At 45.3% G+C, this 16,342-nt stretch overlaps 1 long non-coding RNA gene across 1 annotated transcript in view; it reads left to right on the top strand.

The window, feature by feature from the left end:
* LOC130357949 (uncharacterized) overlaps positions 1 to 15,410 on the top strand; it is a 200,136-nt gene extending 184,726 nt beyond the window's left edge. Inside the window, exon 3 of the long non-coding RNA XR_008889333.1 lies at positions 15,360 to 15,410. This is a non-coding gene — a long non-coding RNA (uncharacterized LOC130357949). The remainder of the gene's footprint in view (positions 1 to 15,359) is intronic.
* The last annotated feature ends 932 nt before the right edge of the window (positions 15,411 to 16,342 follow it).

The following is a 16,342-nucleotide window of genomic DNA, read 5'->3' as shown; positions in this document are numbered from 1 at the left end:
CCCCAAAATTTGTAACCCCATCTCTTCTGAGTATGAAGGTGCCCCATAAGTTGACCTGAAGTGCATTATGGGCGAACTACAATGCTCAGAAGAGAAGGAGTCATATTTGGCTTTTGGAGAGCAAATTTTGGTCGGGGGGCATGTCGCATTTAGGAAGGCCCTATGGTGCCACAACAGCAAAAAAAAACACATAGCATACAATTTTGGAAACTAGACCCCTTGAGGAACGTAACAAGGAATAAAGTGAGCCTTAATACCCCACAGGGGTTTCGCGACTTTTGCATATGTAAAAAATATATATATTTTTTCACTAAAATGTGTGTTTCCCCCCAAATTTCACATTTTTGCAAGGGTTAATAGCAGAAAACACCCCCCAAAATTTGTAACCCCATCTCTTCTGAGTATGAAGGTACGCCATAAGTGGACCTGAAGTGCACTACGGGCGAACTACAATGCTCAGAAGAGAAGGAGTCATATTTGGCTTTTGGAGAGCAAATTTTGCTCGGGGGGCATGTTGCATTTAGGAAGCCCCTATGGTACCAGGACAGCAAAATAACCCCCACATGGCATACCATTTTGGAAACTAGACCCCTTGAGGAACGTAACAAGGGGTACAGTGAGCATTTACCCCCCACTGGTGTCTGTCAGAACTTTGGAACAGTGGGCTGTACAAAATTTTTAATTTGCACAGCCCACTGTTCCAAAGATCTGTCAGACACCAGTGGGGTGTAAATTCTCACTGCACCCCTCATTACATTCCGTGAGGGATGTAGTTTCCGAAATGGGGTCACATGTGTTTTTTTTTTTTGTTTTTTTTGGCGTTTGTCAAAACCGCTGTAACAATCAGCCACCCCTGTGCAAATCACCTCAAATGTACATGGTGCACTCTCCCTTCTGGGCCTTGTTGTGCGCCCCCAGAGCACTTTGCGCCCACTTATGGGGTATCTCCGTAGTCGGGAGAAATTGCATTACAAATTTTGGGGGGCGCTTTTCCCTTTTACCTCTTGTCAAAATGAACAGTATAGGGCAACACCAGCGTGTTAGTGTAAAAAATTTATTTTTTTACACTAACATGCTGTTGTAGACCCCAACTTCACCTTTTCATAAGGGGTTAAAGGAGAAAAAGCCCCCCAAAATTTGTAACACAATTTCTCCCGAGTACGGCGATACCCCATATGTGACCCTAAACTGTTGCCTTGAAATACGACAGGGCTCCAAAGTAAGAGCGCCATGCGCATTTGAGGCCTGAATTAGGGAGTTGCATAGGGGTGGACATAGGGGTATTCTACGCCAGTGATTCGCAAACAGGGTGCCTCCAGCTGTTGCAAAACTCCCAGCATGCTTGGACAGTCAATGGCTGTCTGGCAATACTGGGAGTTGTTGTTTTGCAACAGCTGGAGGCTCCATTTTGGAAACAGTGGCGTACCGGACGTTTTTCATTTTTATTGGGAGGGGAGGGGGGCTGTGTAGGGGTATGTGTATATGTAGTGTTTTTTACTTTTTATTTTATTTTGTGTTAGTGTAGTGTAGTGTTTTTAGGGTACAGTCACACAGGTGGGGGATTACAGCGAGTTTCCCGCTGCGAGTTTGAGCTGCCGCGCAAAATTTGCTGCATCACAAACTTGCAGCCTGATACTCACTGTAAGCCCCCTGCCCATGTGAATGTATCCTGTACATTCACGGGGGGGGGGGGGGGGGGGGGACCTCCAGCTGTTACAAAACTACAACTCCCAGCATGCACAGTTTATCAGTGCATGCTGGTAGTTATAGTTTTGCAACAGCTGGAGGCACACGGTTGGGAAACACTGAGTTAGGAAACAGACAATGTTTCCCAACCAGTGTGCCTCCAGTTGTTGCAAAACCACAACTCCCAGCATTCTCAGGCATGCTGGGAGTAGTAGTTCGGCAACATCTTTAGAGCCAGATGTTGCCGAACTACAACTCCCAGCATGCTGGGAGTTCTAGTTTTGCAACATCTGGAGGACTACAGTTTGCAGACCACTAATACAGTGGTTCCCAATCTGTGCCCTTCCAGATGTTGCAAAACTACAACTCCCAGTATGCCAAAACTGTCCAGGCATGCAGGGAGTTGTAGTTCTGCAACATCTGAAGGGCCAGATGTTATAGAACTACAACTCCCAGCATGCCTGGACAGTAAGGGCATGCTGAGGATGTGTAGTTTTGCAACATCTGGAAGGGCACAGTGGTCTCCAAACTGTGGACCTCCAGATGTTGCAAAACTGCAACTCCCAGCATGCCCAGACACCAAGGGCTGTCTGGGCATGCTGGGAGTTGTAGTTTACAGGGTCCCATTACAGCAATGCATGTCGCTTTACGTACATTGCTGTAAAGGGCCCGACCGCGGCTGAAGATCTACTCACCTGTCGCCGCCATCTTCCTCGCCGGGATCCGGGTCTTCAGGGACGAGGTAAGTACCGGGGCCGGTCCCCAGCACTCCCCCGTCTCCCGCCGCGTCCTCCGCTCTTCCTCCCGTCCTCTCCGGACATCCAGGGGCCGGCATGATGGGAAGAAGTAACCGCCCCCCCCCTGCGATTGGTCGGTTAACTAACCGACGGATCGCAGGGGGTCGGAGGAGGTGGCAGGCTTGCCACCTCACTCCTATGCTTTAGCATGGTCCTGGCTGTCTGTGACAGCCGGGATCATGCGAAATTACCGGGCGGTCGGGTCCCAGAGACCCGATCAGCCCGGTATCGCCGCAGATCGCAAGGGCATGGGATGCCTACATGGCCCCCCTCGGCGTTTGCCCTGGATGCCTGCTGAAGGATTTCAGCAGGCATCCAGTTACGATCTCTGCCCGGGGCGCGGCAGAGATCGGAAATACAACAGGACGTTCTCTAACGTCCTTGGGCATTAAAGCCCAGGTAGTGGGGACGTTAGAGAACGTCCAATGTCCTTAACAGGTTAAAGGGGTATTCTGGTGGAAAACATTTTTTAAATCAACTGGTGCCAGAAAGTTAAACATGTCTGTAAATGACTTCTATTTAAAAATCTTAATTCTTCCAGTACTTCTCAGCTGCTGTATGTTCCAGAGGAAGTTCCTGTGTTTTTGAATTTATTTTTAGTCTGACCACAGTCCTCTCTGCTGACACCTCTGGCCATGTCAGGAACTGTCCAGAGCAGGAACAAATCCCCATAGCAAACCTCTCCTGCTCTGGACAGTTCCTGACATGGACAAATCATGGAAAAATTAATAAAAAGTGATCAAAAAGTCCGGTCAATACATAAATGATACCGCTAAAAACTTCAGATCACGTCGCAAAAAATTAGCCTTCATACCGCCCAATACGCAGTAAAATAAAAATGTTATAGGGGTCAGAAGATGACAATTTAAAACATATAAATTTTCCTGCATGTAGCTAGAATTTTTTCCAGAAGTAAAACAAAATGAAACCTATATAATTAGGGTATCATTTTAATCGTATGGACATTTTAATCGTATGGACATTTTAATTGTATGGACATACAGAATAAAGATAAGGTGTCATTTTTACCGAAAAATTTTCTGCGTAGAAACGGATGCCCCCAAAATTTACAAAATTGCATTTTTTCTTAAATTTTGTCCCACAATAATTTTTTCCCCCCGTTTCGCAGTAGATTTTTGGGTAAAATGACTGAAGTCATTAAAAAGCAGAATTGCTGGTGCAAAAAATAAGCCATAATGTGGATTTTTAGCTGCAAAATTGAAAGGGTTATGATTTTTAAAAGGTAAGGAGGAAGAAACCTAGGTGCAAAAACTGGAAAACCCTCCGTCCCCAATGGGTTAAAGGGGTACTCCTGTGGAAAACCTTTTTCTTTTTTTTTTTAAATCAACTGGTGCCAGCAAGTTAAACAGATTTCTAAATTTTTGACATACTTGCCTACTGAGGAAGGGGTCGTTTTTAGGTTAAGAGGTTATAGCAGCATTACATATTATAGATATAAAACATATGTAAAATTCACATACAATAAAAGAATGTAAAAACAATGGTGCTCAAAAACAACAAAAATAATAAGGTCCTCTCGATAGGACTAGATATATACAGGCAGCATAGATTAGTATAGATTGCAGCTTCATATGAACAAGAACAAAAATGCAACATGAGTCAGACATAGATAACAACTTTGTGTGAACAGGAGCATAAATTCAACCTGAACAAAAAAAACTCTAAAAGGGCATTTGCCCTCTAGGGGGAACTAGATATATACACAGCAGCATGAATTAACCTGGAAAACATATTCATGTGAACAAAGACATGAATTCAATATGCAGAAAAAAAACTCCATATCAATACAGACATATACTCGCTGGGCAGTTATATACAATGCTCAAAAAATAAAGGGAACACATCCTAGATCTGAATGAATGAATTACTTATATGAAATACTTTCATCTTTACATAGTTGAATGTGCTGACAACAAAATCACACAAAAATTATCAATGGAAATCAAATGTATCATCCCATGGAGGTCTGGATATGGAGTCACACTCAAAATCAAAGTGGAAAACCACCCTACAGGCTGATCCAACTTTGATGTAATGTCCTTAAAACAAGTCACAATGAGGCTCAGTAGTGTGTGTGGACTCCAAGTGCCCGTATGACCTCCCTACAATGCCTGGGCATGCTCCTAATGAGGTGGTGGTGAGATGGTGTCCTGAGGGATGTCCTCCCAGACCTGGACTAAAGCACCTGCCAACTTCTGGACAGTCTGTGGGGCAACGTGGCGTTGGTGGATGGAGCGAGACATGATGTCCCAGATGTACTCAATCGGATTCAGGTCTGGGGTACGGGCGGGCCAGTCCATAGCATCAATGCCTTCCTCTTGCAGGAACTGCTGACAGACTCCAGCCACATGAGGTCTAGCAATGTCTTGCATTAGGAGGAACCCAGGGCCAACCGCACCAGCATATGGTCTCACAAGGGGTCTGAGGATCTCATCTCGGTACCTAATGGTCAGGCTACCTCTGGAAAGCACATGGAGGGCTGTGCGGCCCCCAAAAGAAATGCCACCAGACACGATTACTGACCCACCGCCGAACTGGTCATGCTGGAGGATGTTGCAGGCAGCAGAACGCACTCCACTGTGTTTCCAGACTCTGTCACGTCGGTCACATGTGCTCAGTGTGTACCTGCTTTCATCTGTGAAGAGCACAGGGCGCCAGTGGTGAATTTGCCAATATTGGTGTTGTTATGCTATGCGCTCCCACACGCTGGCCGTGAGCGCATGGTCCCCTTACCTCTTGCTGCCGAGGGGGCTGGGACTCGCACTGCGGGACGCACCCGCATGCGAGCCCCAAGGGTGTTTCCCCTGCCTCTGCCACCTCTCTGCTCCGGCGCATGTGTCCCCATCCCTTAGGGCGTGCGCACCGGAGCTTTAAGATTTAACGGGCCAGTACGCTCATTAGTGTAATCACCTGTGTCTTGTTGATAAATTCCTCCACACTCCTCAGTTCTCTGCCTGATCTTTGTTGCCTTGTGCCCTAGAGAAAGCGTTCCTTTGTATTGCCTTGCCGTGTACCAGATCTCTTGCTCTTGTGACCTTGACCTTGCTTCTCTGCCGCCTGCCTACTGAACTTCTGCTACGTCCCTACTACGCTACTGTGCTGCCTGCCCTGACCTGCAGCTATCCTGACTACGAGTTGTCTCATCCCTTCTGTGCTTCGCATCTCCTCAGCCGCCTGTGTGGTCGAGCCGTTGCCGGGGGTTACGATCTGGGTGTCGCCTGCAGCAGCAAGCCCATCCTGCTTTGCGGTGGGCTCTGGTGAAGACCAGCGGCACCTTAGACTCCGTTCCCTGGCACGGTCCGAGTCATCTGCCACACAGGTCCAGCGGATCCACATACACTGGAGTTCCTGTTTTCAGAAACGTGAGTGTTACAGTAAGATCCGGCCATGGATCCCGCTGAGGAACCCCTGCCTGAAGTTGCGGATCTTTCCTCCGTTGTGATACGTCACTCACAGCAGTTGTCCTGATAGGCGCAGCAATTTTCTCAACTTGCAGCCATGATGCAACAGCTTTTGGCCTTGCAACAGCAGCAGGTACCACAATCTGGCCCACTCCCTCCTCCAGCTCCTGCAGTCTCTCCTGGCTCCCAGCTGCACCTGCCTTTGCCTTCCAAGTATGATGGGGATTCCAAGTCATGCAGAGGCTTTGTTACACAGTGCTCCATGCATTTGGAGCTCATGTCTGAACTGTTTCCAACTGAACGTAGAAAGGTGGCCTTTGTCATTAGTCTACTTTCTGGAAAAGCCCTGGCTTGGGCTACACCCCTTTGGGACTGTGGTGATCCAGTATCCTCCAATTTATCTGCATTCTTGGCCGAATTTCGCAGTGTCTTTGAGGAACCCGCATGTGCCTCTTCAGCTGAGACAGCATTGCTGAATCTCTGTCAAGGAGATTCTACTATGGGTGATTACGCGGTTCAGTTTCACATTCTAGCCTCTGAACTTGCCTGGAATGAAGAGGCCTTGTGTGCCACATTTAAAAAAGGACTGTCAAGCAGGATTAAAGATGCCCTTGCAGCATGAGATCCTCCATCTTCTTTGTCTGAACTTATAAACTTGGCCACACGCATTGATGTGCGTTTTGCCGAAAGACAGGAGGAATTGCGCTTTGAGAGGAAATCTGCCCACCGGACATCTGTGTCCCAACATTCTCCTCTTCTGTCTCTTGCGCCTTTTGCCAAAGAGGTTATACAAGGAGATCGTCCTCGTCTTACGCAGCAGGAGAGGTCACGACGACGCAACCAGAATTTGTGTTTGTACTAGCCCGAAGCACTTTCTCAAGGACTGTACTGTTCGTCCGCACCTAGGGTATGTGGGAGAGGCATCCCTGGGTGTGAATACTACCTCTCCATGCTTAACTATTCCTGTACAAGTCTTCGCTTCAGCCAAGTCTTCCTTCAACCCTACAGCATTTTTGGACTTTGGATTTTTGGATCTGCAGGTGACTTTATTGATGCGGCTTTAGTCCACAAGTATCCTCTTCCTCTTCCTTGGCTTGCCAAGCCCTTGTTCATCGCCTCTGTAAATGGACAAAATCTGGACTGTAAGGTTCACTTCCCTACTGAATCTCTCGTCATGCAAGTGGAAGTATCGCATAAAGAGAAGATTGAATTCTATGTTCTACCACACTGTACTTCTGAGATTCTTCTTGGACTTCCTTGGCTGCAACGCCATTCCCCACAACTGGATTGGAGAACTGGAGAAATAATTTGCTGGGGACAATCTTGTCAACATTTTTCCTCCAATCTGCTCTGCGTAAAGTTGTTTCTCATCCTCCACCTTTACCTGGCCTGCCGCCACCTTACCAAGATTTCTCGGATGTCTTCTGCAAGAAACAGGCTGAGTCTCTGCCTCCAGATTGTCCATACGAGTGCCCTATTGATCTTCTGCCTGGTACCACTCCTCGTCGGAGGATATATCCTCTTTCAGTTCCTGAGACCAAAGCCATGGCTGAGTATATCCAGGAGAATCTCCAAAAGGGATTTATCCGTATGTCCTCTTCTCCTGCAGGAGCAGGTTTCTTCTTTGTAGGGAAGAAAGATGGCTCACTCCGTCCATGCATTGACTATAGGGGACTTAACAAAATCACGGTCAAGAATCGTTACCCTTTACCTCTTATCTCAGAACTTTTTGACCGTTTATGTGGTGCCAAGGTCTTCTCCAAGCTGGACTTACGCGTATCCGCAAGGGAGATGAATAGAAAACGGCCTTCAATACTCGTGACGGACATTTTGAGTATCTTGTTATGCCATTTGGTCTCTGCAACGCTCCAGCCATTTTCCAGGAATTTGTTAATGATATCTTCCGTGATCTTCTTTACACCTGTGTTGTCGTATACCTTGATGACATCCTGATCTTCTCTTCCAACTTAGTGGAGCCTCGTGCTCATGTTCGTCTGGTTCTTCAGATACTACGGAAGAATCATCTCTACGCCAAACTGGAGAAATGCCTGTTCAAAAAGTGTAGTCTTCAGTTTCTTGGCTACATTGTCTCTCATCAGGGCCTGCAGATGGATCCAGATAAGTTATCTGCAGTTTTGGATTGGTCTCGTTCCTCGGGCCTACGTGCAATTCAACGCTTTCTGGGATTCGCTAACTATTATCGTCAGTTTATCCCACATTTTTCATCCTTAGTGCTCCTATCGTAGCTCTCACTAAAAAAGCATCCAATCCTAAGTCTTGGCCTCGAGAGGCTGAAGAGGCCTTCTCCTGTTTAAAGTCTGCGTTTGCCTCTGGTCCCATGCTTACAAGACCTGATCCAGAGAGGCCCTTTGCGTTGGAGGTTGATGCCTCATCTATTGGAGCGGGAGCCGTCCTCACACAGAAAAACGCCAAGGGCAAGAGGGTAACTTGTGGGTTTTTCTCCAAGACTTTCTCTCCTGCTGAGAGGAATTATTCCATTGGAGATCGTGAACTCCTCGCTATTAAGCTAGCTTTGAGGGAATGGCAACATTTACTGGAAGGTTCTTCTCATCCGGTCAGCATCGACTCCGATCATGAGAATATTCTATACCTTCAATCTGCTCAGCGTTTGAACCCCCGCCAGGCAAGATGGTCACTGTTCTTTTCCCATTTCAACTTCTTCATTTACTTCCGTCCTGCAGACAAGAACATCAGGGCTGATGCACTCTCCAGGTTCCCTGAAGTCATTGGTTTGGACTCCATGCCTAGGCACATTATTCCTCCTGACCGTTTGATTTCTGACGCTCCTGCCGAGATTCATCAAATTCCTCCGGGAAAATCCTTTGTGCCCAACAGATTGAGACACAAGGTCTTGAAATGGGGTCATTCTTCCTTGACAGCAGGAAATCCTGGAATACGCAAGACCCTACTTCTTATTTCCTGACACTACTGGTGGCCCCATCTTGAATGTGATGTTTCTGATTTTGTTCGGTCCTGTGTAACTTGTGCCCGTGACAAAACTCCTCGGCAAAGACCTGCAGGACTCTTACGGCCATCTGGGTCGTGGTAGATCGGTTTTCCAAGATGGCTCACTTCATTCCTCTACCAGGTATTCCTTCTGTTCCACAGCTGGTGAAGTACTTCTTGTCGCATGTCTTTCGTTTACATGGTCTTCCACAACATATCGTTTTAGATCGAGGTGTGAAGTTTGTCTCTAAGTTCTGGCGAGCCCTTTGTAACCGTCTGGACAATAATCTGGACTTATCCTCGGCCTACCACCGTCAGTCCAACGGTCAGGTGGAAAGGGTCAATCAAATCCATGAGACTTATCTTCGGCATTTTGTTTCAGCTCGCCAAGAGGATTGGGTCGACCTTCTCCCCTGGGCTGAATTCTCATATAATCTTAAGGATTCCGAGTCCACGAGGTCATCTCCCTTTTTTGTTGTCTTTGGACTCCATCTCCGTCCTCCTCTTCCTCTCCCAGTCTCATCCGGTGTGCCTGCTGTTGATGAGCTGGTCCGTGACTTCTCCACCATCTGGCAACAGACCCGACAGTCATTGTCCCAGGCTTCTTCACGCATGAAGGCGCAAGCGGATAAAGGTAGAAGACCTCCTCCATTCTTCTTTCCTAGTGACATGGTGTGGATTTCATCCAAATACATCTGCTTCAAGATCCCCTGTTATAAGCTTGGTCTCCGCTACCTTGGTCCCTTCCAGATTCTTCAAAAGATCAATCCTGTTTCCTACAAACTCCGTCTACCTGCTACATTACGTATTCCCAATTCCTTCCACGTCTCTCTCCTCAAGCCTCAAGAATCCTCCCCCAACACCTGTCTCCGGCTCATCAGATGTCTACAAAGTTAAGCAGATCCTTTCTGCAAAAACTGTCAGAGGTAAACAATTTTTTCTGGTCGGCTGGGAGGGTTACGGTCCTGAGGAGAGATCTTGGGAACCTGAGGAGAATATCCTGGACCGTGACTTTCTCAGGAGTTTCCTCTCTCGTAAAAGGAGGGGGAGACCGAGGGGGGGGGGGTACTGTTACGCTATGCGCTCCGGCCTCACACGCTGGCCGTGAGCGCATTGTCCCCTTACCTTCTGCTGCAGATGGGGCTGGGACTCACACTGTGGGACGCACCCGCATGCGAGCCCCAGTCCGTCACTCTCCGGGTGTTTCCCCTGCCTCTGCTTCCACCTCTCTCGGAGCTTTAAGATTTAAAGGGCCAGTACGCTCATTAGTGTAACCACCTGTGTCTTGTTGATAAATTCCTCCACCCTCCTCAGTTCTCTACCGGATCTTTGTTGCCTTGTGCCCTAGAGAAAGCGTTCCTTTGTATTGCCTTGCTGTGTACCAGATCTCCTGCTCTTGTGGCCTTGACCTTGCTTCTCTGCCGCCTGCCTACTGAACTTCTGCTACGTCCCCACTACGCTACTGTGCTGCCTGCCCTGACCTACAGCTATCCTGACTACGAGTTGTCTCATCCCTTCTGTGCTTCGCATCTCCTCAGCCGCCTGTGTGGTCGAGACGTTGCTGGGGGTTAAGATCTGGGTGTCGCCTGCAGAAGCAAGCCCATCCTGCTTTGCGGCGGGCTCTGGTGAAGACCAGTGGCACCTTAGACTCCGTTCCCTGCAAGGTCCGAGTCATCTGCCACACAGGTCAAGCGGATCCACATACACCAGAGTTCCTGTCTTCAGAAATGTGAGTGTTACAGGTGTTCTCTGGCAAATGCCAAACATCCTGCACGATGTTGGGCTTTAAGCTCAACCCCCATCTATGAACATCTGGCCCTCATTCCACCCTCATGGAGTCTGTTTCTGACCGGTTGAGTGGACACATGCACAATTGTGGCCTGCTGGAGGTCATTTTGAAGAGCTCTGGCAGCGCTCCTCCTGCTCCTCCTTGCACAAAGGTGAAGGTAGCGGTCCTCCTGCTGGGTTGTTGCCCTCCTATGACCTCCTCCACGTCTCATGATGTACTGGCCTGTTTCCTGGTAGCACCTCCAAGCTTTGGACACAACGCTAACAGACACAGCAAACCTTCTTGCCACAGCTCGATGAGCTGTACTACCTGAGCCACTTGTGTGGGTTGTAGACTCCGTCTCATGCTACCACTAGAGTGAAAGCACCGCCAGCATTAAAAAGTGACCAAAACATCAGCCAGGAAGCATAGGACCTGACAAGTGGTTTGTGGTCACCACCTGCAGAAACACTCCTTTATTGATTGTCAATCAGTGTTGCTTCCTGAGTGGACAGTGTGATTTCACAGAAGTGTGATTGACTTGGAGTTACATTGTGTTGTTTAAGTGTTCCCTTTATTTTTTTGAGCAGTGTATCTCATAGTTTCACATTTGCAACTATTACACCATAGCTGTATAGCTCTCCATGTTTTATCTGCATGTTCATGTTTCACCTATATCCTTGTGCTGGCAGTGTGCTGCTGCATTCTTCCGTTGCTGTATATTTATCCTAGTAGCGTGCACCTGCAGGCCAGGTCCATATAATAGTTTGGTATCAACTAAAGTGCTGGCTGACTTATTCTTTGTCTGTATTACACATGCGGTAGAGTGGCTACCTCCATGTTGGCCTTGCACCCCACCCACCTCTATCAGGTGTGTATATAAGGTGTCTTGGATGTTCCAGATCCTGCCATGCTTACTGAACTGTTCACACAGAGGCATATTCACAGTGTAGGGTTCGTCCCAATGAGGCCACCTTATCGCGGCGGGACGGTCCAAGCTATTTGACCGCCGGCGGAGACAAATTTGCGAGCTAAGTGCCTCACTATATCATAGTTTCACATTTGCATCTATTACACCATAGCAGTATAGCTCTCCATGTTTTATCTGCATGTTCATGTTTCACCTATAACCTTGTGCTGGTAGTGTGCTGCTGCATTCTTCTGTTGCTATATATATATATATATATATATATATATATATATATATATATTCATAGAGTTGTGCTTGGCTGGAACCATCTGGCCAATCACAGCTCTCTGCGGGAAATATGAATAGGGGTATATATTCGGCAGTGCAGGGGAACATAGAAGAGTGGCCGGCCACATCTATACATTATACAGGAGGATCGCCATGGGTGTCAGGAGTGACACGGGTGATCTTTCAATTAGTACAGGTACTAATACTCCCATCATTGAACAGTGTGTTCCATGCGTGGAGTAGTAGTACTACCTAAAAAATTTTTTAAAAAAAGTCAAAAACACGCACACACTACATTTTTATTATTGTCAGCTTCTTTTTTAGTGTCCTACCCGCCCACATAAATTGAAACTTGTTTCAAAATTAATTAAAATTTTGTTATAAAAAAGATACATTTTGTTAAATACAATTTTTTCATCACTACTGTATCTTTTTTATTTTTTTAATGGGACCCTACAAAATTTTTATAAAAAAGGTATCTCCATCACATTTTTGGGACTGCTAAAGTCCAAAAAAGAATAAAAACCGCCTGCAAAAACGCCAACATTTTTTCATTCCCATAGACTTCTATGGGAGGAAATGCCATGATTTTCCAGAAAAAATGCCAAAGTCTCAACAAGAAGTCGTTTTTGAAAACCTGCCAAAGAGCCCAAAATAGCGGAAAAACACCAAAAGGATTTTTAAAAATGCCAAACTGAAAAATGCCAAGTGGATATGGCATTTTTGCAGTTCCCTATTGACTTGCAGCTAACATCTGACTGCAGTGTTTTTTCACAAAAACACCATGCAGCAGAAAAAAAAAAACAAGTGGAAACCTAACCTAACAAGGATCTAGGATATCCTTTTTCACAAAAGTGTGTTCTCAATATTGCGGCCTGCTCTTCAAAGTCCCTGTCAGAATTGCAGCTTCTGCGTATATGCAGATACTGCCCATATGGTACTCCTTTTAGTCAACTGGGGTAGTGACCACTATTAAAGTGCAGAAAACTATTTACATCAACAAATTAAAACAATCTTTTTGTAGCTATCTGGCCAGTAGGGGTTTTTAAAATCTCTAGATCTTAGAATTGAATAGATGTTGCTGAAAAATGCATGGTGAACTGCAATCCCCAGGTATTACAGTTCAATTCCTGGGTGAACTCTATAGCTTCAGACTCTGTACCAAGCCAAATAATAAAAAGGTTAAAAAAAATAACTAAAAACAGGGGACTGCACCATAAATAGGGACTCAAACCACCCCCTATACAAATTTGCATAACTGGGGGCGAACCGCGTCCCCATGGCACAGCCCCTGGTCTGTCTGTAAATAATACCATTGAAACTAAAAATGTTGTGTCTTAAAATAAACTCAATAGATTTCATTAAAAATGCAGACTGATTTTCACTCAAGCTGCCATCATCCAGGAATGTTTCAGGCATAGCATTAAGGCCACAATCAGTGTCGATTTTGGAATAGAGGAAGCATACATCTAACGTAAGATAAGAAAAATTAATATCAGTGGGTAACAATAATTTATTCAGCTCCTTAATAATTTGTGCAGAATCTCTAAGGTATGAAGGGAGTTTCAATTCAAAAGGCTGTAAAAAAGATCAATAAAATGGGACAAATTAGTAGTGATGGAACCAATACCTGAAATAATAGGGCATCCAGGGTTTCAAAATTTTTGCGGAGTTTAGGTAAATAATAAAAATTGGGTAACATATAATGTTTCACATTTAAAAATGCATGCTCCCTCCTATCAAGTAGCGACAGATCAGTGGCCTCTTTGATCAAAGTGCAGTACATTTTATAGTACTCATCGAGTACCATTGTTTTTCTATTCTGTTATTGTATTAGAATTTTTATATGTGATGCTGCTTTAATTGTTATATCAGTGATTTTACTACTAAGGGGTTAACATCACCCGGTATTTAACCAGGTTATGCTACCCAGAAACGACAGGCGTATGCAGATAATGACTAAAGGTCCACACTGGAGTTAAACTTGAACTGAAGTAAACTTTACTCTTGAACTTGGGGTACATTCAGAATACAGTAACAGTCTCTGTAATACACTTGTATAGACTTCAATGACTGACAGTTGCTGTGGACCTTGCGTCTTTTGCAGGTTAATAGAATCAAGGTAATTGGTGCGTGGATCCCATAAATAAACAAGTACTGTATAGAATGCGGTACTGGGACACCACACACCGTTATAGTCCGTTATTTTATGTCCTTTTTAACCCACCTCCGCCTCCTACAACAAGAAAAAGGTATAAAAGGCTGCCACAAAGAACCAACACCAGTCTGTGTACAGGCATTGAGAGGGAGAGTGCTATTTGTTTGCTGTCAGACTTTTGTCCCTTGAGCTTATCCCCATGTTGCCTGCCCACATTCTTTTGACTACCCTTTTGCCTAGTTTGTTTGTATCTCAGCTCCTGGATCCTGGTTTTCACTCTAGTCTTCCTGGCTTTGCACTGTTTGTTAGTATGCTGTATATCTGTTTTGTGTTACCAGGTTTGTTACTTGGTCAGCTCTTTGTATTGCGCCCTATTCCCTAACCTTTGTATCATTTTTGTTTGTTAAGTTGAGATCTCTACACCCTGCACTTCATTAAGCATAGATCATCAAGTAGGCATGGAAAGTGGCTGTAGATAAGAACAGGACTGCATGGAATGAGTAAGAAATTATAGACGAGGGATTAAGAAAAAGAAAATATATTAAACACATTCCTCTCCACTGTCTTCGCAGAGGAAAATGAAATACAAGTAAAATACAGCGAGATAAAATAAACTCCCCAGTATATAGTAACATAGTGTGTAAGGTCGAGGGAAAAAGAGTCCATCGAGTTCAAACTAAAACTCTACTGTGTTGATCCAGAGGAAGGCAAAAAAAAAAAAACATTATGCTGATGCCAATTGCCCCATGACGGAGAAAAAATTCCTTCCCAACTCCAATATGGTGATCATAATAAATCCCTGGATCAACGTTCTATCCCCATACATCTACTATCCATAATCTGTAATATTATTACTCTCTAGAAAAACATCCAGGCCCCCCTTAAACTTGTTTAGAGTAAACTTTTTTTTAAAGTAAAGAATCTCTGTCTGTGAGGATGTGAAACCTTCTTTCCTCTAGACATAGAGGATGTCATGGTTACCGGCCTAGGTATAAAAAGATCACTAGAAAGATCTCTATATTGTGCATTCATATATTTGTACATTGTAATCAAATCGCACCTAAGACGTCTTTTGTCTAAACTAAATAACCCCAAGCTTGATAACCTTGCTTGGTACTGTAATCCTCCCATACCATTAATTATCTTTGTCTCCCCCCTCTGCAGCCTCTCCAGTTCGGCCATGTGCTTTTTATATACAGGTGCCCAGAATTGGACACAATACTCCATATGTGGTCTGAGTCGTGATTTATACAGTGGCAAAACTATGATGGGGTGGTTGGCCTAGAGGGTGTATGACCTCCACTGGGGACCCAGATAGCCAGAACGCCTCCGATATGACATTCCCCACTTCTTCTACAAACAGATTCTGAGGAGCTGGATGTGATGCTGGATGAAAGAGAGCGCCTACAGAAATATACCCTCGTATTGCAAGCATGGTCGGGACAACTGGAGGTATGCCGGGGGGAGGATGGAGTGGAGATAAGCCACCTTTGGGCTAAGGAGTGACTAAATCCTCCTTTTTTGGATTTCCCTCTTCCCATTCAGATCTGCAATAACATTCTTAGTAGGGGAGAAGGGATAAAGAAGAGAATATGCTTTCCAAACCAAATGTTAGAAGATCTGTCTCCCCCAAAGGGGCCACTGGAGTGAGCAAGATTGATAAGTTTATGAAGGCTTCACCAGGCTGGTTTAAAACAAGAAGTAATAAATCTTCACCTCCAAAAAGCGGTTTAGAGAATACGGGCTCCCGTTTTTTTTTCACAGAGAGCACTGAAGTAGGGAATTGGTTGGATCAGGAGGGTATAAAATGATTATTTTGAAGTAATTACTGTTGGAATGGCACCCGAGATTGTTGAGTTTATTAATTTAGAGTTGTCTCTCCAATCCGGATGCCATTAAGGAGGAATACATTTTTGTAAAACATTTTTGATATGGGGTGGGGAGGGAGGAGGTAGATGACGTAGGATAGAGACCAGCTGATGTTAGCAGGTCATGTGGAGGTAAGGGGAGGGAGATTGGGATGGCCAGAAGGGGGGAAAGGTTTTTCTTTTTTCTTTTTTTTTCTTCTTCTTCTTAAATTTTTATGAAAGATAGATTAAAGATATTTTTCTGGAATGTTAGGGGAATGGCGGAGCGACATAAGAGAGTGGCAATTTTTGACAGGGTCCAAAATTATTTGCCAGCAATTGTTTGCCTGGTTGAATCTCATGTTACCAGGGAATCTGAGGGGAAAATTTCAAGAAGATGGGCCCAATTAGAGTTTCACTCCTCGGCATCTAGCTATTCAGCAGGGGTCTCAGTGTATATACATAGAGCTATCCCAGTAAAAAATTTTTGCAAAAGTAT

Source organism: Hyla sarda, chromosome 2, assembly GCF_029499605.1.
Source record: "Hyla sarda isolate aHylSar1 chromosome 2, aHylSar1.hap1, whole genome shotgun sequence".
NCBI lineage: Eukaryota > Metazoa > Chordata > Amphibia > Anura > Hylidae > Hyla > Hyla sarda.
This window is presented reverse-complemented; position numbering and strand designations above follow the sequence as displayed.